The sequence below is a fragment of the Homalodisca vitripennis genome, chromosome X (genome assembly GCF_021130785.1).
Source record: "Homalodisca vitripennis isolate AUS2020 chromosome X, UT_GWSS_2.1, whole genome shotgun sequence".
NCBI lineage: Eukaryota > Metazoa > Arthropoda > Insecta > Hemiptera > Cicadellidae > Homalodisca > Homalodisca vitripennis.
The window spans coordinates 137370944-137397930 of record NC_060215.1 but is presented as its reverse complement, the minus strand read 5'-3'; the positions used below and the strand labels follow the sequence as shown (position 1 = coordinate 137397930).

The 26987-nt window shown below is 35.4% G+C and overlaps 1 protein-coding gene across 7 annotated transcripts in view; it reads left to right on the top strand.

Moving 5' to 3' along the window:
- Positions 1-26987, top strand: part of LOC124369891 (plasma membrane calcium-transporting ATPase 2) — a 348847-nt gene that overhangs the window by 84183 nt on the left and 237677 nt on the right. Inside the window, exon 2 of one of the 7 annotated variants that reach the window (XM_046828038.1) lies at positions 18285-18321. The exons of the other annotated variants lie outside the window; for them this stretch is intronic. The gene's annotated coding sequence lies outside the window, so the exon portion shown is untranslated. The remainder of the gene's footprint in view (positions 1-18284; positions 18322-26987) is intronic. 7 annotated transcript variants of the gene reach the window in all.

Sequence of the window (26987 nt, the reverse complement as noted above, 5' to 3'; positions counted from 1 at the left end):
CTTGGGCGTCAGGAAATTTGTATTGAATTTGTCTGTTAGTAAATTACATCAAAATACAGGACTGGATTTCAATGCTTTTCGTACGATATCGTATATTAATACAATATAGTATTAAGTTATGTAACATTGTCCATACTTGCAGAATTTTGTCAATCTAGGCCGAACAGGCATTGCAATTTGCTCATTGATATTTTAGTAAAGAGATCGAAAATCACAGAAAGGTGCGAAGAGCTGTGTGAAGAATCAGATGACTCGCTAGTTGAGTGTTATCTACGATAGATACGCTGCTGCAGGTTTTGGCCAGTTTTTTACCTTTTCAGACAAGATTCTTGTGACTTGTTCGTAGCGACCTCGTCACAAAAATAGAAGTTGCGCCGTCGCCCTGCCTGGCGCGTCAGACGCCCCTCCACGCCGCGATCGTGAGGGACGACTCTCGAGCCTGCCTGGTCCCAAGCAGCGCTTTGTTTATATCGGTTATACCACTGACCATTCCCGTCACTCCACTTAACTCTTGACAAGTATGAGCTCAGCGTAATCGCTTTCGGCACTAGTGGATGTTTGATCGGTGTTTTGTTTATAAAGATGGTGTTTACTCTGCGGCCTTACGATTGTTTTCACATCCCTCCATCAATTTTCAATCCGATGGGTTGGTTGACTGTTTTAGAAATTGATTTAAACCGACCAATTATCCCTGTCATGCTGAAGTGTTTGGTAAAGATTATTTGATACTGATCATTAATACGGAAAGTATTTGATACTATACGTTCTACGTTGTTCAGCCAAAGTGGCCTGCTCTACTTGGAATTTAAAATTTTAAAGGAACTTTTATACAGCATTGCACTTTTGTTAAATGTCAACACAGAATGATATTTCGCAAAACGAACTTTTAGATGTTAGTAACATGTTGATAATATTATCTCATATATGGAGCAGATTTTTTATATAAGCTGCTGAAAACCAATCAAAATACTAAAGATGTATGTTTACATTTGATAAAACACACAATTAATTTATTACATATTACTACCACTTGTTTTTAACTGGATCTACGAAAACCATTTGGAAAATAAATTGAATTCCGTGTGAAAACCTAATTTTACGTATCTGTTGTTTGACTACAAGTATATGCTGAGAATATGATACAAAGGATCCCAGACATGTTTACTGATATGATGCAATTTATTCTTATTCGTACAAAGCTGGAATTCATGCCAGAATTAGTTTTGTTAGGACATTATTCCGCGTGAGTCAGAGATATAAATGGCCAGCAATGCCAACGGTTCTGAGAGTCGTGTACGACTTTGTAACAAGATCGCACAAGTGCCTTATTGATTCACGTGTTACAACCGCCACAACCACCCACCCCCACCTTACACTGGCAGCCCTAAGACAACACTACGTGTGCATTGCTCTACTGCCCTAGGGAGATATATGAATGGCCAGCAATGCCAACGGTTCTGAGAGTCGTGTACGACTTTGAAACTAGATCGCACAAGTGCCTTATTGATTCACGTGTTACAACCGTCACAACCACCCACTCCCACCTTACACTGGCAGTTCTAAGACAACGCTACGTGTGCATTGCTCTACTGCCCTAGGGAGATATATGAATGGCCAACAATGCCAACGGTTCTGAGAGTCGTGTACGACTTTGAAACTAGATCCCACAAGTGCCTTATTGATTCACGTGTTACAACCGTCACAACCACCCACTCCCACCTTACACTGGCAGTTCTAAGACAACGCTACGTGTGCATTGCTCTACTGCCCTAGGGAGATATATGAATGGCCAGCAATGCCAACGTTTCTCAGAGTCGTGTACGACTTTGTAACTAGATCGCACAAGTGCATTATTGATTCACGTGTTACAACCGCCACAACCACCCACTCCCACCTTACACTGGCAGTCCTAAGACAACGCTACGTGTGCATTGCTCTACTGCCCTAGGGAGATATATGAATGGCTAGCAATGCCAACGGTTCTGAGAGTCGTGTACGACTTTGAAACTAGATCCCACAAGTGCCTTATTGATTCACGTGTTACAACCGTCACAACCACCCACTCCCACCTTACACTGGCAGTTCTAAGACAACGCTACGTGTGCATTGCTCTACTGCCCTAGGGAGATATATGAATGGCCAGCAATGCCAACGTTTCTCAGAGTCGTGTACGACTTTGTAACTAGATCGCACAAGTGCATTATTGATTCACGTGTTACAACCGCCACAACCACCCACTCCCACCTTACACTGGCAGTCCTAAGACAACGCTACGTGTGCATTGCTCTACTGCCCTAGGGAGATATATGAATGGCCAGCAATGCAAACGTTTCTCAGAGTCGTGTACGACTTTGTAACAAAATCGCACAAGTGTCTATTGATTCATGTGCTACCACACGCACTTTTCCATGGTAGTCTTATCGTAGCACTACGGGAATATTGGTCTACTGTCGGTTAAGAAAACATTTCATAGTGCTATCGCTTATACATATCATTGTCACGTCTTGGAAGCAATAAGAGCGTCGCAGATTAAAAGTTTTTTGTCTTTTTCTCATTTAATTCCTGAATTGTGTACATTTTCAAATATCTTTTTTTATCTCTTGTGTTCCATAGAGACTATAAATGATTTAATTTCATAATCTCAAGTTCCAACTTTTTACAATGATACCTCAATGTTGTCTTGACATTAATGTATCTAACCCATAGAACCTATAATATGATTTTTTTCTTCTTATTATTCGAATTCTTTTCATACTTTCTAATTCAATTGAGATGAGGGATATTGACATATTCACGCTTATGCTACCGTGGGTTAAGATTATATTTTGTTGAGGAATTTTCGATATATGTAGTGTAGTATGCCCAATCCAACGTCAAACAAATGCTATTTATAAACTGTAATTTGGTCAATTTATACACAGTGTTTGATCAAAATGTCACATACTTTGCATGATATATCCACACGAAACATAACTAAATGTATATGTTTTATGTATAGGGTAGTATATCTGAATTGCGAAAAAATGAAGTTTTAGTGATACATACTTTGTAAAGATAGTATAAACAATTATTTATAGAGACGGTTATTTAAAAATGGTGTATATATTATATTTCTATGTTTATTATTGGAATCCTTCCAATTCTCTAATCTAACGCCCAAAATGAGTACGAGCCGGAAATACAACAAAGCGGCATTTAAAATCAATGAATAAATTATTTAGTTAATTGGATAAAAGATTATGCAAATATTAATAAGCATATTGATAGTCTACGTATGACTGAAAAGAGCTACGTAAATTTCAAATTATTCTTAAAAGTCGAACTAAATTTTTCTAATTGATTTCCAACCGGTATAGCTAGGTTGTAAGTAATCATACAAATAATATTATTAGCTCAAATTATCTACAACATTATTTACCTTTAACTTTATTTTATGTAAAATAACATTTAACTTAATGATATTTGAGATAAAATACCACAGAAAGAAATGTACCAATTGATATTTCAGAAAATTTTAAAAATTCCATCACACATATAATGGTAATAGAAGAGAGTAGGAACAGAAGCATAAATAATGCTGGCAGATATCAAATGGAATTTCGCATTACAAACGTTAAATATTTCCCAAATGGTTACACTTTTTTCGTAACAATACAGAGGTAATTATTACTTACTGTTAATACATTGAATTATGATTGTAACTGTAAAAAACAATAAGGTAAGCATTTAGGATAGCGCACTGGGCGCAAAATTAAATAATAACTAAAGTATGTGTAATAAATATAATCATTACAAATGGATATAAATGTACAACGAATAACAACAATTTAGCGAAAATAAATAGTACTATTATATGTAAGTTATATTTAGAAAGACTTTCTTACGGCTCCTAAACCCTTGTAGAGTGGTTATACACACAGTCGGGTTTTGGTGGATTAATTATTCGAATTTACTTTTAGATCAAATACGTATTATTGAAGTATACAAGTACCATGTTAAAATTAATAAATCTGTGTAATATTTTTAATATACGCGCTACTAAGTCATGTATATAGTACCTCAATAATAAAAGAAAACTTTGTTTTATAATTTAAATAATCCAATAACAATAAAGAGATAGTAGTGCGTACTAGAATACGTAAAATATGGTGTCAACTGCAACAATGAAGGTCTGTCGATGAACAATTAGTCGTCAACTCCAGATCTAAGACTAGCAATTATTCAATTTATTGATTATATATATATATATATATATATATATATATATATATATATCATTAACGAAGATCAATAGTGTAACGCACACGTAATACTACACAGATATGTAGCAATTTTTTAAAATCTTTATACTGTTAACCGTACATAGTACATAATTATTTAAGTTTAAAAGGATTTTGTTCTACAAAATGTAGGTAGACATAAACAATTGCGATTGATCTGTTGATTGTAGTGACGGTAATCAGTTTTTCCAAAATTAATAAAATTATCAAAAGAGGTGTCAATAGTTAAAGAGGAATATTTCTTCAGGCGATAAATTTTCATTAAGGAGGAAAAGTAGAGTGACTTGGTGCGTGCAAAGGAAATGTTAATTAGTTGTAAACTCGTGTAAAAAAGAAACATGCAAACCGACAAAGTGCAAAGATTTCTAGTCATGAATTGGTTACCTCTAGACAATTTGTCAAAGAAACAAACTTGTTTCTCAGCAACAGGGGGGGGGGGCTGGTAAAAAACAAATATTCAATATATTTATGGCCCAAGTAGCATTAAAACATAATCCATAATATTCTTTTTATAAAAATACGTCTATATGATAAGTGTTGCTAAGCATTCAAACTAAACTGGAATACCTTGAGCCCAATTTAGTGCAAATGTTTGTAGCATTGCTATGAGACATTAGGACATTCCTAAAAACGTGCTTATCTGCTGTTATCTTGCTCCTAACTAAAGTGAAGTATTAACAACATCGGATCTGGTTGTAGAAAGTATCTAACAAACAGAGACCATGTACGCTGCCACATAAACCGAATTGAAGCCGTCCCTTATTTGATATGTGCAAGGGATATTTATTGGATATATACCATCATTATTTAAACATTGCCTCTCAGGCAATTTCGATTCCTGTACCGATTGCTTATCCTTAATTATCTTGGTAGTTCATTCAAAATGAGATAGGGATATAAATTAATCCCAAAGTGATATGGGGAAATAAGTCCATGCGTGTTAAATGATTGAACAATTTAATGTCCCAAAAAGTGGCTTTTGGATTGGGAACCAGCAAATAGTAGTTCATAGTCTTTTCCTGGTGGTCTTTTTATTGCGCAGTAGGGTCTTTAGACAAATTCGGATCAGTTCAGGTATGCAGAGTAGAGAGGTTGCCCCACCTACCAACGCTTAGTAGGCTGAATTATACCGCTCCCTATGAGTGAAAATGGAAAAATTACGTGTTTGATTCTTAAACTATAAACTGCAATTTTCGAGAAAATCTTATTAAAAGATTTAAACTTTAAGATTCACAAGTGCATAAGGAGACGCTTATTGCAACTACAACTTTACCTCTACTTTATCGAAATTTCAACCTTATTGCAACGCTAATGCAACTATTTGAGCCTACAGACAGAGGTATTACCAATTCAACTAAGATATACCTTATAAAGTAGCATTTTAATGAATATGCTATTATGTAACCCCTGAATTACATAATAGCAGGGTTTCGTATGCTGTCTGTGACCCTCACACTTTTTATCAGTACCATCGACCTTGTACTGTATCGACTCTCCCTCTTATTCTGTTTGATAAGATCCTCACACAGGCCAGTGGCCCATGAGGACGGGCAGAATAAGGCATATAAGGGTATCGGCTTCTAATTGCAATCGTTGAATTGCCGTAGAACCTGTTGCAGACCAGCCAGAGTCTTTGTATTATAAGAAATATCAAGTCATGCTGTTATCACTACCGGAAAGAACACCGTTAGCCATACCAGGTACTTACTCGTCTGTGAGCTCACCTGTAAGGAAGACCGTGACTTGATTACATCACTAATGACGTAACTGATTATAAATAGTATTGAACTTTCACGGACTTATTACATTAACATATACTTGCTCATTTTAAACTATGCACCACACAATTTCAAATCTCTATCTATGCAGTTAAGCTCATATAGGGACATAAATAAATATTCAGAACTAAATTACGTTTCGTTTTATACATTAAATCGATAATTAATGTCAATATTCCCTTATGAAATTATTTTCTTAGTAATATTCGTATGGTAAGAACATATTTACAAATAGTTCTAGGAATGTTATCAACGTTAACCAATACGACTATAAGATTAGATAATATTTTATTTCCATGGATCATTGACAATAGAGATTTCGTTATAAATATGATAGCACATTTGAAGGCGCGGAAATGTTTGATTTTTGTTAATAAATCATTGACCATGCGAGTGTGTCAAGTGCCAAAAAAAGTTTGGTAGCCTTTTGCAAGGCCATAACATTCATTCGTAGGTGCAAGTATAATTATTTGAGCAAAGAGAATAATTAATATTATATAGTTATAATATTAGTTATGTATATAAGCATAAATATAAATATCAAAACAAGTTAAAACCAATCTGTAAATCTGAACGAATTGTTTGTAAAATAATCGTAACGTAGCTTTACAATCTGTTGGTTACCACCGCAAAATGAGGGATAATATTAGGTTATATAAAATGTTTTTAATGTATTTTTTTAAACTAATTTTAAGTTTACTCATGTGAGCTCTTATTGATTGGGTTTTATAGAAACCTATTACTCGAAAGGCTGGAAAAAATTTCATTTCAGCATGTCTGGTATATCTGCCTAGGATAATTACTTATCCATGGTTATGTTTTGGCTTAAATCTAGGTCTTGAACATTTTTTCCAGATTAAGTCTAAATATTAACAAATTAAAAGATTTTTAATGGAGCTGAAGTTATACCACAGTTAACGTGTTCAGTCCAGTTATAATCTGTCATGTTATCTCATAATTGTAATTAGTATAATTGTTTTCATTATTAAAGCTATTGTAAATGATAATAGGAATCAGACACTCAAACAGTCGATATAGGCTTTCAATTAAAGAATCCAATCATCGCAGATATCAGATTCCACAGTAATAAGGACCGATTTCTATCTCTCATATTTTATCAACAAATGCGTTCAATTTATCCAGATGAATACAATTTCTGCACCAAATAGGTTTGACTGTGAGAGTACTGTTACAGCCAAACATCCATATTCCACAGACTTTTGTCTACTCTATAGTGTACTCTGGATGGTCAAAACATATTGTGTTATTACGAATTTATTATTTCATTAACCAAATCTACCTATATACATTTACGAAACTAAATACCACTGATAAACACACTCACTAATAACTTAAAGAAAAAATACTATGATGCCTAAGAGCTTAGAATTTGTTATTGCATCTTTGCTCGAAATCCTTGCTTCAAAGCCAAAGCCAATAGGTCAGTACTTACTGCTGAATTCAATGTCAGTGTTTTGGTTTGCACTAAATGCAACATATTTCAAGTTCAACTCAATCAGTCCAGAACATTTCGAATTCGATAAGGACCAAGCTCTATAAATGAAATTCTGGAAATGTAGTGAACCAGAATGTTAGGCTGGTGATAGTCTTGTGCTAAAAGATGTTTGAAACACAATTGTTAGGCAGATACTCTTTACGAAGACGTTTTACGTGAAGATATCCACAATTTTCGAGACTCTAATCCGATGTTCGTTATCGTTATTATCTAAAATGTGTGCCTCTGTCTAAAACGTAATCAGAAAGATTGTTAACGGGCTAAAAATTAAACATGTTTCGTCCACCCATAGTTGCATAGTTAACAGAATGTTTTGTCAAATAGCTTGAAAATTAAGCTACCTAAATTTTACACATTGTTACAGGGTAACTACACATAGTTTTAATGATTAAGAGATATTTTATTTTCTATAGGGCAAAAGTAATTGAAGCTAGCAGAGTTTTGTTACACTTAATTATAATTAATATCAGCTAGTTTCTTCTAACTGTTTTCTCAAATAGGATGCAAATGTGCGAGTAAAACGAGCTAGCTAAGTTTTGTGTTGAGAATGCTTGCGATGATTCTCAGGCAGTATCATTTCTTTGAGGACTAGGAAAACGAGTTTCTAACTTAAATCTTGAAAAAAGTTTAAAAAAAGACATAAAAAAGTATAATTGCTCTAAGCCTCGTCTCGAAATTTTCACTCTGATGGGAGAATATGATTTGTATACGTATACATGAATGGGCTAAAATCAATTCAAGATAACATAGATTTATTTATTTACAAAATTCTCAATACTCACGTAATTAGCCGTATTAGCGCCCCATGCACGTTTACTCTGGTTGTTAGTCTACTAATGAGATAACACATACACTCTGCCTACTGATCGTTCCACTAATTGGATAAACAACATACTCGGTCTGTTAACCGCGGTAGTAGTGGAATACTGGATATACATTGGCTATTAAAAAATCTGAATAAAACGCACTTGTTCAAGTTGATATTCGAGATCATACTTAACCAATCTGGATCATTCCTAACTAGCATCTACCACTACTTGGAATATCGACGCTTGATGGAAGTTGCAGTTCTTTGCTTCGTCAGCAAGGGCAAGGGAAATCTCAAACCTCAACCCGCATACAGACCTCTCTGTGTGCTGGTCACAACGATAGGAAACGTTATCCTTTTGAAGATTTTGGGTGGACTTTCTGACCATTAACGCAGTTTCCGAGTTGCCCGTTCTCCAATTGTGGCTGTAGAGGAAGTGGTAAGTGTGTTCGGTGTACCTCAACATGGAAACTATCTCTTGCTCAGCTGGGCATACTAGTCATACTGGCCACACTTAACTTGAGAAATGTCTTCAATTTAGCCTGTTGTGATGATGTGTTGACCTACATACGGTGCCACTACCGTGATCCTGCCTGCCTATTGAGGTTAGGTTACAGACAGAATATTACAGAGAATATTACAGCGGATGGGACTCACCGGTATGAGATTATGCCAGATAAAGCTCAGGTCTCGATCCTGGGGCTGGCCCGGTTGAATATGTTATGCGGTTGAGTTCTTCGAACGGAAACGCCTAAAAGAAGATTCCTCTTGGGAAACAATGACCATATCGCAGTAGTTACTGCAACCAGTAATCTCGACAAATCACAGTGCTCAATCTAGTCACCATGTGCTGTACTGGATTCACACTTAATAGATACCGCCATGTTGAGAAGATATAGAGACCAAGAGCGTACTCTTACATCAAGCTTGACGTTGTGCTTACAATTCTCGAGCAGTGTTTTAACGAGGAAGGCAAATCGTAGGAATCCCCGTTTCTACATCGGGTGAAAGCTTTGAGCGGAATCTGCTACTGTTTACATCTATTAAGAACTTCCTGTTCATGGGAACGAGATTTGTACCGAAGCACTGCCGCAAGTAGTTTCCAATCACACGATGTCGGTGATGCAGAAGTACGTGCTTATCAGACATAATTCTACCAGCTGTCCTCGTGATTAGGAAGCTATTTGATCTGTTCTTGGATAATATGAGTGATTTTACACCTTAAGAAACCCTAGGATAGGGAAGCACACCGTGGAGGACAGAAAAGGACAGCTGTGAGGTTCAAGAGATCGGTGGATAGCCAGGTTGATCGGAGACCTGAAAGAGCTTAAGCTTTATCTTTCATAGTTTCTCGCCGACTATGGTGACTTCCAAGTTATCTTTTCAAGATGGGAATTTCGGAAATTCGAAGTGCTCTAATGGGAGCTTTAAGGACGGAGACGCATATCTTCTTCAACTGCAGAAAGCGGGAGGAAGTCATACGAAAGTTTCAGGTAGCTACTGTCCAAGTCTTTCCAGACTAGCGTCTGAATAATGATAACTGGTTAGGAGGTTTAAATACATTTCGCTGCATGTTGTGCAGATTAAGAACAAAGAAAGTAGAATATTGCATCAGTTTTTACCAACCCCATTTTATCAAATGGGAGAACTGTACTGCTCTCTTGAAGTAATGAAGAGAACGACCCAAGATGAAGCGATGCCTGACTGTACCGATGGGAGTCACACTCACTATCACTATCACGAGAGCTGACACGGGTATTAGAATTTTCCTCAGCTATAAAGCATACTCCATACTCTGAGCATTACCCATGATACTCAACTCCGCATATAATCTAGCCATTAAGCGTGATAGTAATAGGATACTTCATGCATTGGCTATTAACCATGCTAATGATAGGGCACTCTACTACTCTAGTTATTGACGATGACGGAGAAGGCTCACTCTGCATATTCTAGCTAATAATAACCGCTATAAACGCATATGCTGGTTTGTACATATAAATCACACGAGGTAGTCACTAAACGATCCGGAATGATCCAAAAGGAAGTTTGGTTAGTGTACTCTATGTTATGATACATTTTACTTGAAAGTTACATTATCTTTTTTTCCTAGTTGAGTGAGGAGTGTCAATCAGTTGAAAATTTGAATGGTTGATAGCTTAATTAGGTGATGTATAGCCTGTAAAGGCTTTTAGTGTTATTTTTCAATTGGTGGATTGTTTATGTAATTTGAATGGTTTGTGATTTTAATGAAATTTGAATGGTGGTCAGTTGAAATTTGAATGGTTGCTACCTAAATTAAATGTTGTACAGCCTGTATGGATTTTAGTGTTTATTTTTCAACTGATAGGTTTATTTACACAACCGGCTTTCAATTTTATAACTAACAATTGAATGAAAGCGGAGGATAAACCAACAAAAAAAACGATATATTCCAGCTTTTGTTCGTACAATAGGCTAGAGCGAGCAAGAGGTGTAGATTAGTAACGGAGGGATGCCTTTCATTTTTATAACCAGCAAATCAGGGCACGCTGCGCGTAGTGGTGTCGCACTGTTTTATTCTCAAAAATAAAGGATGCTTTAATAATTCTTGCCTGTATAATAGGCCATAGCTTGTAAGGGTTGTAGGTTAGTAAGGGTGGGACGGACTAACCTCATGACCATCGTCAAGACTATCAGCGAATGAAGCGGGGCGAGGATGGGTCGATATGTGATGCTCTGAGGAAGCTTCACAAATGCAGACTTCATAAAAGTGTTGAGACTCTAAAAAGGTGCCAATACTAAAGCCAAAAAAAGTTAAACTCGTTAAAATTCGAAATGTTTACTTTGCGCTACCGTACATATAAGCGGATCAAGGGTTTCATAAAAATAAAAAATAAGTATAAATACAATGCAAAGTATATTTCTGTACGTGTATTGTTCTACTAAATATTCTTATTTCACATGCAAGGAATCAGAGAGTTTACATTCCAAATTTCAAGTTATTACTTACTTTTATAGTGTAGTGTAATTGATTTAATATAAATCGTAATTCATAAATGGTAGCCTGCATAAAGGCTTACCTCGTGTGTAAATAAAAACTCTCGATAAAAAGTTTCGATTAATTCCATTTTTCAACAAAAATGCATTGACAAATAGCAACACAAAAATAATATTTGTATATCAATACAGTCTAGACATGTTGGACAGAGCGGGGGTTTAACGACTGCTCGTTTAGGGCCCTCCAAATAGTTGATTGGTTGCAATTAAACTGTAGTGCCAGTTCTTAAGTGATCTTCTCAGAATGTTCCTAAATTTCGTTAACAATTATTTGGTCGAGAACGGTCTGCATTAATGTGGTCTTTGTTGAAAGCCCTTGCTCCAAACTTCATTTCTACAAGAATGAATTCTATGACTGTGTCAACTTATTTTTTGTATGATTGTTTTTCTATCTATCTAGCCGCAGGAAATCTCTAGTATAAGATGACTATGAATTTGAAATGTTCCATTGCAACCCCAGCGAACATTACTAAGACACGTGGTAAACTCAAAATTTGGAGATGTAACTGAACCACGTTTAGAAAACTTGGTTCTCATCTAAAAATCTTCTCATGAAATTAATGGTGATCTCGAATACAGTCAATATCAAATATAACGAGTATCTAAAATGAACATAGTTTTGAAAGTAATGTTTTTAAAATCCGTAAATCGTACCTGTCAATTGATCTGGGTGCTCGTGCATGTATGGCATTTGATTTCCACTTCCGGATTAGGAACATTCGAAGGTAGAACAGTTTTGCTGAATTAGTGGAATATTTTTTATTTTAAAAGATATGGATTGAAATATTTCAAAGTTGAGATGGTTTTGCTACTTTCAAAGTTGGATCACTCTATGTAGAAGCGTAATATCGCAGGGTTTTCCTTACCCATCTGTATTAAAGCAAAGGGCACTCCCAAGTACTTTCCCTATTGAGGCACGTCTTTTAATGAAGTTACAGAGAATCATCCACGTTTCTCTATTTACGTTTAAAAACCATACTCGTACAAACAAATAAACTTTTGCATTGAAAGTCAGAGAGTTTTCTAACAGATCGATAGTTGAGTGCGGAAACCAGCATCTTGACTGCAGATTGTTGAGTGAATGGGTTCTATTTCTACCTCAATATCCTTCGTCCTATTGACTCGTCTGAACTGTTGACAACTTTCAAGGCTGTTTTGTCATTAACAAATTATAAGTTCAAAAACAAACGCACAAATTGAGAATTGCATTAGAAAACAAACATTGAACTAATCCTAATACATAACCCTGTATTATGGGAGTGCCGATGGCCGAGTAGTCTAAGACGCCAGACATTGTATCTGAGTATAAGTAGTGGAGTTTCAAATTCTGTATAAGTAACATCTACCTTGTACTTTAGCGACTCTCCCCCTTGTTCTGTTATTTCTGTTTAAAAGTGGCCTATGAAGACGGGCAAAATAAGGCTTAAATAGATTTAGGAGTCTTCTTAAAAATATGTATTTAACCAAATTAATATGTTCAGTTTATTGCATGCTGGGAAATATAGAGCACAACTTCGAGTCAAAGACAACCTTAACCCAGGCTTCGTACCAAAATTAACATCGAGTACGATCTAGAATACTCGTTAGTGTAACGATAAGTACCGTCAACGGTAGTGTAAGTACGAAGAAGGGTCCTCTCCGTGAATCTCTCCATCTGAACCGCCATTCAGTGAGGAGGACGTTCCTGTGCTTGAACTGTACCACATTAGTTCGTTTGTACCACCAATCTGGCGAAGCGGAAGTTATTTCAGGCCATATCAAACAGCATAGCCAGATCTCGTTGGCTCTTTCTTATCTATCTGGCTCAGTGCCATCTGTAATAAACACACTCACAAACCCTTGTCTTCCCGCAGTCATAGTTTAACAGAGTTTATAAAACGACCTTTTGTTCACATAACACTCCCTACTGCATGTCGTTATAGCTGTGGGTGGTCGTTTGTTCGTCGTTGGTGGCTACCGAGGCTAGCCTTCCTTATATCATAGCCGAGCGTGCCATAACAATGTCCTATATTCGTAGTTTAGCAGTGTATAATACACCCTACTGACTGGCTCTTCTTACTGGCCCCTACTGACGGGCCCTTCTTACTGACCCCTACTGACTGGCTCTTCTTACTAGCCGCTATTGACTGGCCCTTCTTACTGACCCCCACTGACTGGCCCTCCTTACTGACCCCCACTGACTGGCCCTCCTTACTGACCCCCACTGACTGGCCCTTCTTACTGACCCCTATTGACTGGCCCTTCTTACTGACCCCTACTGACTGGCCCTTCTTACTGACCCCTACTGACTGGCCGTGGGTAGTTCAATACTGGTAAAGCAGAAACAAGGTATCTTTCAGTGGGTCTGAATCGGCATGATTTAGGCACAACTGGATTTTTCTTTCTTATACTATGAATGATAGATTATATTTAGTGAAGTGTTGAATAAGGGATAAGTATGGTACCAAAATGTAAAAATGACTAGGTCATACCATACGGTCTGTTTAATTATGGGAAATGGTAGGTATATATATGTATATATATGAGTATTCCCAGACTTAATCATTATCCCATAACTATGTTAGACTTTTATAGTTTTTCTTTTAATACGAAATATATTTTTCGTACTTAAGTTGGTTGAATGTATCCAATTATATTAGTTTAAGGTATTTAAAAATAGAGCAATAGAGAGCATTTTTGAAGATATTACATACTCAGACGTCATATCACCAAAATGTGTCTAAAATAAAACAGAGGAGTTCGCAGGATTGAACAGAACGCAACGAAAGTCTTTACGGAACTGCAACTTGTTCCCAGTTTATTGAGACTTTCTTGTCCTTAGACCTTATATCCTTAAAATCAACAGGGTTCTTAATTGGACCAGTAGGACCCGATGTGTCAAGTTTCAAGTTTCTATGGCCTTTCTATCAAAGGTTATCGCACAGATGGGCAGACAGACGGGTCGCTATTGTAAAAAGTACCGGTCGGATCTTACATAATGAAATAAATCTGAAATTAAAGTAAAACTCTGTGAATCTCCTTCTGCCATTCATTGCCTTAGTGGGTTTTTAAGTACCTGTACTCAGAACTGCTTGGCATAAGAATAGGTAAGCCCCATGTATATAACGAACTGTTCTTAAAAACATTTTAATATTACTATTCTTTCGTTTTATGGCATAATGTAAGTCTTAGCGTGTTTTTCAAAACAATATTATGCTTGGTAAGTTCGACTACAAACCATCAATATCTAGGGACCCTGATCTCATGTTGCGTGAAGACTCGATCCGTGTAATCTAAGTGATTGATACTCACGCATTCATGAAACAGTTTAAATATTTACACATTGATGGTGTAAAGTTCGTTACTGAAAGTCGGTAATGTTTCAGAATATTCCTAATCATACAGACTGGTACGTTCGTTAAAATTCAATTCAAACACTCCTGTTCAAGAAACAAATTGTGATTTTTTTCGGGTTAACGTAACAAAGTTATAACAAAACTTAAATTGACAAGAATACTTTTAAGTAAAAACAGTTTTCAATAATGGAACCAAGAACTACAGAAAGATCTTTACGGGTCTTTGGCTATGGTAAACTGTAGTAAATAGCGAATGTACGCCCATGTTGTTTACGGTATGAAAAACTAATGAGTATGGGACAGAAAGTGTTTACGGTGGTTACATTTGTCTTTTATTCCTTCTCATATTCATTTATTGACTGGATAAACTGGACTGGATTGGAGAAGGTAGAAATGCCCGCAACTAACTAGCCTCTCTGAATATATATATTATATACACGTAAGTGCAAACATTATGTTCCAGCGATGTGTCGTTCTGTAATTGCTGTCTTAGTGTTTGTTTCATCTTGGTTCAAACAATTGCAGGTGGAGAATACAGAACGCACTTCGTAGACAATTATATGTAATTACCGTGTCCCAGTATCATGCTGTGATTGCTGTCTTAGTGTTTCATCTTGGTTCAAACAATTCCAGGCGGAGAATACAGAACGCACTTCGTAGACAATTATATGCAATTATCGTGTCCCAGTATCATGCTGTGATTGCTGTCTTAGTGTTTCATCTTGGTTCAAACAATTCCAGGCGGAGAATACAGAACGCACTTCGTAGACAATTATATGCAATTATCGTGTCCCAGTATCATGCTGTGATTGCTGTCTTAGTGTTTCATCTTGGTTCAAACAATTCCAGGCGGAGAATACAGAACGCACTTCGTAGACAATTATATGCAATTATCGTGTCCCAGTATCATGCTGTGATTGCTGTCTTAGTGTTTCATCTTGGTTCAAACAATTCCAGGCGGAGAATACAGAACGCACTTCGTAGACAATTATATGTAATTATCGTGTCCCAGTATCATGCTGTGATTGCTGTCTTAGTGTTTCATCTTGGTTCAAACAATTCCAGGCGGAGAATACAGAACGCACTTCGTAGACAATTATATGCAATTATCGTGTCCCAGTATCATGCTGTGATTGCTGTCTTAGTGTTTCATCTTGGTTCAAACAATTCCAGGCGGAGAATACAGAACGCACTTCGTAGACAATTATATGCAATTATCGTGTCCCAGTATCATGCTGTGATTGCTGTCTTAGTGTTTCATCTTGGTTCAAACAATTCCAGGCGGAGAATACAGAACGCACTTCGTAGACAATTATATGCAATTATCGTGTCCCAGTATCATGCTGTGATTGCTGTCTTAGTGTTTCATCTTGGTTCAAACAATTCCAGGCGGAGAATACAGAACGCACTTCGTAGACAATTATATGCAATTATCGTGTCCCAGTATCATGCTGTGATTGCTGTCTTAGTGTTTCATCTTGGTTCAAACAATTCCAGGCGGAGAATACAGAACGCACTTCGTAGACAATTATATGCAATTATCGTGTCCCAGTATCATGCTGTGATTGCTGTTTTAGTGTTTCATCTTGGTTCAAACAATTCCAGGCGGAGAATACAGAACGCACTTCGTAGACAATTATATGCAATTATCGTGTCCCAGTATCATGCTGTGATTGCTGTCTTAGTGTTTCATCTTGGTTCAAACAATTCCAGGCGGAGAATACAGAACGCACTTCGTAGACAATTATATGCAATTATCGTGTCCCAGTATCATGCTGTGATTGCTGTTTTAGTGTTTCATCTTGGTTCAAACAACTGCAGGTGGAAAATACAGAACGCACTTCGTAGACACTTACGTGCAATTATGTCCCTGAATCGTTCAGTGATTGCTGTATTATTGTTCTCTGATTGCTATCTTAGTGTTTAATCTTGATTCTAGCGGTTGCAATGATTGTGTCTCTGTGGTCTGTGTATTAATTTTGCATTGTACATGAACATAAATAAATTTTTCATGAAATATACTGAATATTTTTTTCTAAGAAAGTCATTGATTGTTAGCTGCGTTAGTTTTTTTATTATTTTTAAGGGAAGTTGAATGAAATGAAAGTGTTTAGTTAAAATATACATAATTGTATAGTTTTAGTATATATATATATATATATATATATATATATATATATATATATATATATATTATATTTTATTTGACACACTTAAATACAAATGTCATGCATGCACATAAAAGTTATATCGTTGTGAGCCAGCGAGATAAAGAGTCTAAAAATAGTGACTTAAAGGTCATTTTCAGTTTCTTTGTTTCGTTGGCTGAGACTGATGCAACTATTATTTACATGTCTGAAGGTTACTTTAAGTGTGTCAAGCTAAACTAACACGACATGTCAAGACATTTGTCATTTAGTATTTTTAACCCTTTCGCTACCCTCCCATTTTGACCTCTTCCTATACTAACGTTTAGAACGTTGATCTGTTTAACAAAAAACATGTTATTGTTTATACAATTTAATTCTCTTTCTCCTTCTGGATTATAGTGACATCTGACTTAGTGTCATACATATGTTGCAGATGGTCACCACACTTCTGCGTTGTATTTTTTTATTGTAGTGTGTTAACTTTCCATCTCTAATTGAAGTAATTGTTCTTACATAATTAGGAAAGAAGGGTAATTCTAGAAACATCGCGGTTCACTTTATAATAATTTTATAACTATTGCAAAAGTTGGTGACAATTTTATAAGCATGGCCTAAAATGAGCTTTTCAACTGGCTTCACTGTGTTTACATCCTGCATTGACACCAGTGATTCACGATAATGGTTTTAGACCTAGTAGATATTCAGCTAATTACTGTATCATCTAGTATCGAAATAATTTACAGATTTTAAATGAGTTGTAGATCAAATAATAAACGCAGCTAACGCGTTATGAAGCATAACGTGATTCGTGAGTTAGGCCTCATAACGCGATAGTTGCGTAATTATTACTGTAGTACATATTTTTCCAACGCTACTAGAATTATTACGAAAGTTATTAAGACTTTATATAGATTTAAATGTACGTGTGATAAATAATATATTATTTACATATGTTATTGGTGTGGTTTGTATCAACTAACAGAATACTGTAGGTTATGAATTCAATTAAACTGAATAAAAAATCGGAAAACACCCAATAATAATATTTTACAGGATATACATATGTTTGTACAATCAGATATAAACTAAACAACATTCGTATAGTATGATTAATATATAAGACTTATTTTTACTTGTGCAAAAGAATATTTTAATTGTGTTTTATGTAGTTAATTTTTGTAGTTAAAATAGTTTAGTATCAATAAAAGTAATATATACAATTATTCCTAAAAAATATATGAGTATTGAAATTTAATCGCAAAAGATTTAGTTGAAAGAACACAAATTTCATTGTTCGTTCTCTCTCACTTTATCACTTGGTTTATTTATTTTTACAATGCGGATTTTCCTTTTGTTTTACAAATATTTTCTTTTTCAGGTAAGGAAGACGTTTATAGCCAACAAAGATGTCCCAGGTATGGACTTAGCCTCAAGCGTTAGCACTTTTGGTGTAAGTCTCTGTTGGTTTTTATTTTACTAACAATTTATTGCTGGTACATAAAATTAATTTTACATTTCAATATGTATTTTCTATTACTATATTACGTACATTTCGCTTTGTTTACAGTCTCTTGCTGTCAATTCCTATCAAAATAGGGGCAAAACGGAGATATTTAGAACTCGTTGAAGCAAACTTCAAATGCTCAACCTCATCCATTTTTTCCATTATTAGTAGACAAATCTGTAATCAAGAAATAAAATAGAATTTATAGCGAGAGAACAAATGGCAGATGTTTTTTTATACTTTTTGTATACATTCACGTTTTTTTCTAGTATTTGCTTTGTCCTAATGATGGCACTAATGGGCTTGCAGTCTTAGTCCAAAATGCTTACACCCCATAGGACATTTTAACACTCTTTCGTACAGAATTCAGTAGTTAAGATAGATTTTTAAACTTGTAATTGTACAAAAAACATAACATTAACTGATAATTGAGTCAAAATACAATTTTATAGGCCCTTCCTCATCATTTTCCCAGATTGCATCAATTTCGGATTGCTATTTCCTCTCAAATCTAATCAGTTTGGTTCCTTTTCGAATTTCAACGATCAAACTTTTTTAAAGCCTCACACTTCTACTACCGTGTATATTTATATCATTATTGCTAATATTTATAGAAATAAAATCGCGAAATGACATTTATATGACGTTTTTGTCAGTGAGTTCACTCACGGCGAAGTGCGGACTTTGGTCGTCGTAGTGAATGTCTATCCCACTTTCTCTGATCACGTCACCCACGCTATTCAGCGTGCTTTGCGGATATTAAGAAAGCTGTTCAGATCGTGTAGATTTTGTTATCAGAGTTCGTGAGATGTCATCTTCAGTAGTCTACTATATTATTACTATTTTAATACTGTTACTGGACTTTTAGAAACATCATATAGAAGGAGGACACGCCTCGAACAACTAAATAAATAATACCTTTTTCTTGAGTGGATTTCAACAATTATTTTTATTTACAAGACAACTCACGTCACTAAACGCATTACATCAACAAGAACTTAATGTTAATAAAATATTATTAACAACAAAACCAGACAGAAAAACTGTAATTTTTATGGAACCCCGTTTCATTTCTGTCCAGCTTTCAAAATTACGATCATGTCTATAATTTCGTTAATAACTTATAATTGCAAGTACATTACGAATGGAATCGGAGACTAAGATATTCACTTATTGGCAATTTACCGTATTTTAATTTTCAATTTACTTGACGGTTAGCACTATGATTGCATTAACTAACACACTTTAATTAACTGTATAGTAGACTATAAATGCATAACAAACATTAAGAAAAACTCACACAAAACTAGTACGAGTGAAGCAATTACATTACATAAATTAACAGTAGCTATGTTTTGAACGTTATACATGCTGCACAAGGAGGTGAGTGAGAATCTTGCTGTGATAGCGTAAATATTGTGGAGATTGTACACTGTCTTAAAAGAAATTATATCTGGGTAAAAATCCGATTTTTCATCCTAAGGAATTGATCAGTGATGACTATAGGAGTAAAGCTATGTTTGCAGAAGATGGATGTTTTATACGAATGTGGGCCGAGACTGTAAAGCTGATCATCACAAAGTGGGGTGGCCAGTCACTGTTAACCACCACGAGTACTGAAATAAAAAGAAATCGGCTCTGAAGTTTTCTGGACTCGAGTTTCGCTATGCCAAAATAAATAAATCAACAATAGTAGCAAACACTCGAATTAAAATCTGGTGCTAATGACTCAAATTCGTCACTAAAGGTTCTCTACATACCACGTTCCAGACTGAACCAACTCCTCCACTTGAGCCCTTGTACTGAAACTGCCCTACATCCATCCAGAAATATGGTCATTGTATCTCCAGATTTGGTAACCAATCTGTATATAGGTGTCCATAAACCAACTCTTCCACTTGAACCCTTGTACTGAAACTGCCCTACATCCATCCAGAAATCTGGTCATTGTATCTCCAGATTTGGTAACCAATCTGTATATAGGTGTCCATGAACATTCCACGGATGTTATCCCGTGCATATCGTAATCCCGCAAACACCACGTTGCATACTGGGTCAAATCCCACATTCAACCCCTTGTACTGAAACTGCCCTACATCCGTCCAGTAATCAGGTCTTTGTATCTCCAGATTTGGTAACCAATCTGTATATAGGTGTCCATGAACATTCCACGGATGTTATCCCGTGCATATCGTAATCCCGCAAACACCACGTTGCATACTGGGTCAAATCCCACATTCAACCCCTTGTACTGAAACTGCCCTACATCCGTCCAGTAATCAGGTCTTTTTATCTCCAGATTTGGTAACCAATCTGTATATAGGTGTCCATGAACATTCCACGGATGTTATCCCGTGCATATCGTAATCCCGCAAACACCACGTTGCATACTGGGTCAAATCCCACATTCAACCCCTTGTACTGAAACTGCCCTACATCCATCCAGAAATCTGGTCATTGTATCTCCAGATTTGGTAACCAATCTGTATATAGGTGTCCATGAACATTCCACGGATGTTATCCCGTGCATATCGTAATCCCGCAAACACCACGTTGCATACTGGGTCAAATCCCACATTCAACCCCTTGTACTGAAACTGCCCTACATCTGTCCAGTAATCAGGTCTTTGTATCTCCAGATTTGGTAACCAATCTGTATATAGGTGTCCATGAACATTCCACGGATGTTATCCCGTGCATATCGTAATCCCGCAAACACCACGTTGCATACTGGGTCAAATCCCACATTCAACCCCTTGTACTGAAACTGCCCTACATCTGTCCAGTAATCAGGTCTTTGTATCTCCAGATTTGGTAACCAATCTGTATATAGGTGTCCATGAACATTTCATCGATATCCTTATATTTGTAGTCTAACTAACCGAGTTGACCAGCGCCAGCAGAAGAAAAAGATCCCCAACTAAACAATTTTATCTATACTCGGTGTCAAATTTTTAATTTCATTTGGATATTCTTCGTCTTCCGTGAGGAATTTTGTAAATTCCTTTTTTAATTCGATTCGGTTCAGGAATTCCAATAATTGAATGTGTACACTTAAAATATTCTTAATTAAATCTTCCATCTGAAAAGTACACACCTGGGTTGCCTCATGCCTATAAACTTGCTGTACTATTTACATTTAGTTCTCAAGATAAATTAATTATAAATAGAACTTTATTATATAATTTTATTCGCCGAGTTAGTTTTTTGAAACATTGCTAGACCATTGCAAATGGTGATACCCGTCTAGTATAACTTAGTGTGCCATACTGTTGAATCAATTTCAGAGTGTTTCAATTAGTATACTCAAAGAAAACTTATTTCCTCTTCCCTTTCCCACGCTTCAGTAAAAAGAGGTTTGACGTAGATGGAGCTTTCTATCGCAGTATTACACGGCGAGCCTGTGTTGCTTGTGACAGTAATATCTTCCCTAGATTGATAGACACAGATATATCAATCTAGTTAGTTCCATGTACCTTATTTATGTTGCGCTGTTCATTCGTTCGTACCTCACATTCAATAGCTTTACAAATTAAGTCCACCTCTTTTATAACTAAAAAAAGAGTTTTTAAATTACATAATTTTAATTGTATTTACAAGGATTATATGACAAACTGTATTTTGATGATTTTAATTTTTTATGTATATCGTATCTAAATCAGACTCAACGTTTGTATTTAAAAATGCTCAGTTAAATTTAAAATTAGAGAACATAGTAGCATTAAAAACTCATAATATGAAATTTGACACCGAAGTTCTATTTTCATTTAACATGGAATTTTGGAAAGTCATGTAAATAAAATGTAAAATGTATGTAAATTATATTGCATTTTTACATATAATCAACATTAATTTTCTTTTGAATTATATTTTTGTGAAGATGTGGTTTACGTTTAATTCTCCATCTCCACTGTTTGTTTAAATGGTATATATTTAGTAAAAATATATTCGGATCATTTTCGAAAAAAATTGTGTTTTGTATACCTAAAATGAGCTTTTACTCAGATTTATAGTTTATTTGGTTTATTAAAAACTTAAAAGTATAAATATATTAAAAAGGAAGCTAATTAGATTATAAGATGCTTTTATTGTGATGAATTAAACATTGAATATGTAATTGAAACTGTTAAAGTGGTTCTATAAAAATGTTGATTTTACTTACCACGGTCCTTTAGTTAAAAATAAAAATAGACTAAAAATATCAAGTATCAAGCTATTAACCAGCTGCATTTACATTTCCATTTCAGTTCAAGCCCGTTCTTTTCCATTGGTTTCCATGCATATGGACAGACCTTCCCCCGAAACCATTATTTTAGCTCGAGATTTACAAAAGTGGAATTTTTCCAATACACGATTAAAACTTGATTCTTTTAATAATCACATTTTGTTTTCTTAAGGGAAATTAAAAAGATATGAACTTTTGTTGTTAACGAGAATAAGAATTACATTCATGTTAGGAGAAACAAGATATAGATAATATTATCTCCTATAATTAAAATCATCCAAGTAGATTTATGTTGGCAATCAATTCAGTCTAAAGGCTGTAATAACAACTTCGTTAACTGTCGAGTTTACATCAATACGATCTGAAGTTATAATGCCTACGTACGTTTCATTCTATACTACTTTATGAATGGTTCCCATCAATAATAATAAAAAATCGTAAACAAAAATTCAAAATATACGTCGTATATGTATTTACGTCGAGACAGTAAGTTTCAATCACATTCAAGATCAACATAACTTAAAAACATAGTACACTAATACATGCATATGTACTCTAATACTTTATATCAAAATAACAATATTTTGATATGCCTGTAATAAAACAGTTAGTACAGAGGTACAGTATCACTGGCATTTGGTTTAATATTTAAATTATTTTTGTATTTATGTCTGTGATTGTCAATAATATTACGATGCAAATTACGCCATTGTGAAATACAGCGTAGATCCAAATAATACTGTCACGCTGTTCGAAGCAAACTCTCGGAAAATACAGCATATTGTCTTCTCACAACACAAATCTGCTAAACAAACGCAAGGGATTCCGTTATTTTCTTGTGGATCATCAAGCATGCCAGTTCCTTACAAAAAGCTTAGATTAGTAAAATACTGGCCATCGCATGTCAAATCAACCCAGCATCGGCATTCTCGTGTTGATAATGTAACAATAAACCCAAGTTAAGTTGTATATTCTCAGGATTTATCTAATGAAGAACTGGTAAAGTGTCAGATTTAAGCAGCTGCAGCCTCCGGTAACAGTGTATCGGAACAGTTCTCTCCACCTACTTTGAGCTCGCTGGCAAGCAAATCTCCCATGATCAGCGAATGGAAGAACGATGTCCAGAAGCACTCCAAGGGATGCAAAGTGCAACGTCAAACACAACTAATTTTTCACCTTCACTTCCAAAGAACCTCTCTAGTAGTTTAGAACACTTGTGGTGCTTCTACAAGAAGTGCAGTTTACATAATCACATAGGCCAAATCTAATGGTATTTGAACCGCATGGATTTTCGAAAAGGGAGACCACTCAGTAGGAGCAATTATCCCATTTACAGTTATAATGCAAATCAATTGTGTACAGATTGACCAGGAAAGATCTCAAAAATTGACCCTAAGGGACACCGTTTGTAGCCCAGGGAGGACTTGTCGCAGTAATACACGTCCCGGTCACCTGCCACATGTCCTAAAAATAAGACAACCCAATTGACCGCATTCTCCTCAAATCCAAAATAGTTTAACTTTACTTGTAGCATATTTTGGTCTGCCTTATATAGTCGAGAGCTACAGAGTAGTCGAGCATAAACACCGCGCAACATAAATCATATAACATATTACTCAGATCAGTATGTGAGTTATAATTCTTTCTGAAAGTATCATCCAGTACGTTAAGTTCGTCAACATTCATCATCATTCAGAAGCAACTCTTTTTGAAATTTTATAAAGAGAAGATAATAATGATATAGGCCGATTTTTATCAACACTGGATGAATTCTGCTTATTTGGTAATGAGTTGATTGCACTTGGGTTTCCATTATTTTCCGAATTTCTCCACGCCTAGATGATTCATGTTACATATGATTAATTCATTTTTAAGTAGGCTACTGCTTTAATAATATCACTTTATATATCATCACTAAGAACAGGTTTCGATGTTATATTTATAAAATATGACTTACAAAATACATATTACATCGTTATCACTGATTTCTGTGAAATCAATTTTTGAAACTTTCTTTTAATAATAATAATTTTAATAGATTATTCGCGCCAGGAATAACATGAAAAGAGCCACGCCTAAAACATTATACACATATCCCATTTCTAATTTTTCATCCATCAATTTCCTATATTATCCACTTTCTACAGAAATTTCTTTGAATAGTTTGAATAGTAATTCCTTTGGCATTAATTTATTTTAAGTTTATAGTCAGGCAGATTGTCTGCAATATGAAACAAGCCATTAATTAAATTCCGTTTCGTTTTGTAATTTTGTCCCCAAAAGGGTCCTTATCAGTTTGTGTATTCAAGTATGTCTCTGGAATAAACTATCTTTTTTCTCCAAAGATATTTCTTCTTGGTCACTCTATTTGTTTCAATGGGTACACGTTTATCCTATATTAATTGTATGTTAGTGGTAGTGCATATCTTTATAATTTCTACTATGTACTACTTCTATTTTCCTCCCGTTCACTCTTCGCTATACCAGACAACATTTTCGTATATAAAACTGTGGATTGTGTTTAATTTACATATTTGGGGTTCCTTTTGGATGAACTTCGTTCAGTATATAAGATTATGATTATATTCCCAATTTACCTTTAAATCTCTATAGATTATTCTATCGATATCAGTAATACCAATACAAACCAACTTGTAAAACTTTCTGATCGCATGAAACCGATAATAGTTCATTAATGTGTTTGAAGATATCGATAACAGATTGAGGTTCTTGGTTTTACATCGATCAGACGTTAAGATTAATGTCACCTAAATAAATTTTTTATCCACTTTAACTGCTGTAGCAGTAAAAATAATGTAAAAGGACCTACTTAAATTACCTTGTTAACATGTATATTTGCGAGTACGCGCAGGGTTACAAACAACCTTTGTATAGTTATACAACCAGGACTTAATCCCACTTAGATAAATATGAACAGATTTTAACACAATATTTAGACTTTCTGACGTCATTGTAAGACATTTTTGATACGACCAAAGTTTAAATTGCACAGCCATACTAATTCCCGTTTTTGTTTATCTTTGAATATCAGTTTCTGTTAAAACCCAAAGCAATCTGCTCGAGTATGGAAATTCTGTAATGATCATAATTAAAAAATACTCTTGCCTTCCTAAATAGTTTTAAGTAGTAGTCCAAAGCCCAAGATTAACAGTATATATATATATATATATATATATATATATATATATATATATACCACCTCCTCTTATAAATATGTAAGAGAATAATATGGAATAAAAATTTAAATGTCTGTGTCAAAGGTTAAATTTAGTATATAATGTTATGACTAATAGTTTAATTTTACGTACCTAAGATCTATGTCATCACACATATTTCACATCATATACATATGGTCGATGTGAGAAAATTTGTTTGTTTTGACCAATAGCAAAATTATATGAATTTCAGGTCAGTTTTACTGCTTTTTAACATTTGCGATTGAACTGGCCTTATTTGAGACCGATGTAGGCAGAAAAGGTTTCATGCCTGTTTTAAGGTCAACATTAACATTCTGTTGCAAGAAATAGTCAACGCTATTCAAATCATCTCGGGTTTTAAATACGTTTCACTGACTAACCTTAGTGAAATCGTTCACCACAAGTGAGAAGTGATATGCGGAAAAGGTTAAATTCGGAATAGGAAAAACGTTATTAGTGAATGCATTAGGGCGGGCGAAGTGAACCAAACTGTGAGCGCGATCAATATTTGGGGGCGGTATGTTGGGAGGAATGACGTCATGGAGTGGGGTGGCTCGCCGTACTGGAGCCACGGCTTGTTCTGACCGAGTGCTTGCACGTGCACAGCACGTCATGCCGTACCCTGTACGTCATATAGCTTCAAATCTGCTGGAGTGCCTTCGGCGCACGTCTTCATTACTTAATTCGCTTGGTACTCTTGGTACATAAAGTGATGACCCAATTGTTTCTCATTTATGTCAATGACATTGGGTCATCACTACTACATGGAAAAATTGTGCAGTATGCTGATGACACGACTCTCTGTTTCAGTGAAAAGACAAAATCTTTGTTGGAAGAACGATCTTTTGTTGATGTCAACAACTGTGTTCAGTACTTCAACAGCCTCAATCTCATAACAAACACACAAAAATCCAACGCCATGAACTTTTCTCTTCGATCTGTAGACTCAGAGTGTGACCCTGCCATCATGTTGGCAGATTCCATTCTGGAAGAAGTTTACAGTATCAAATTCCTTGGAATACACCTCGATCGGGGGTTGACATGGAATGTTCATATCGACCATGTTTGCAAAAAATTGTCCTCAGGCATTTATGTCTTGAGGTCTTTAGCCAAATATTGCCCTACTCAGGTCTT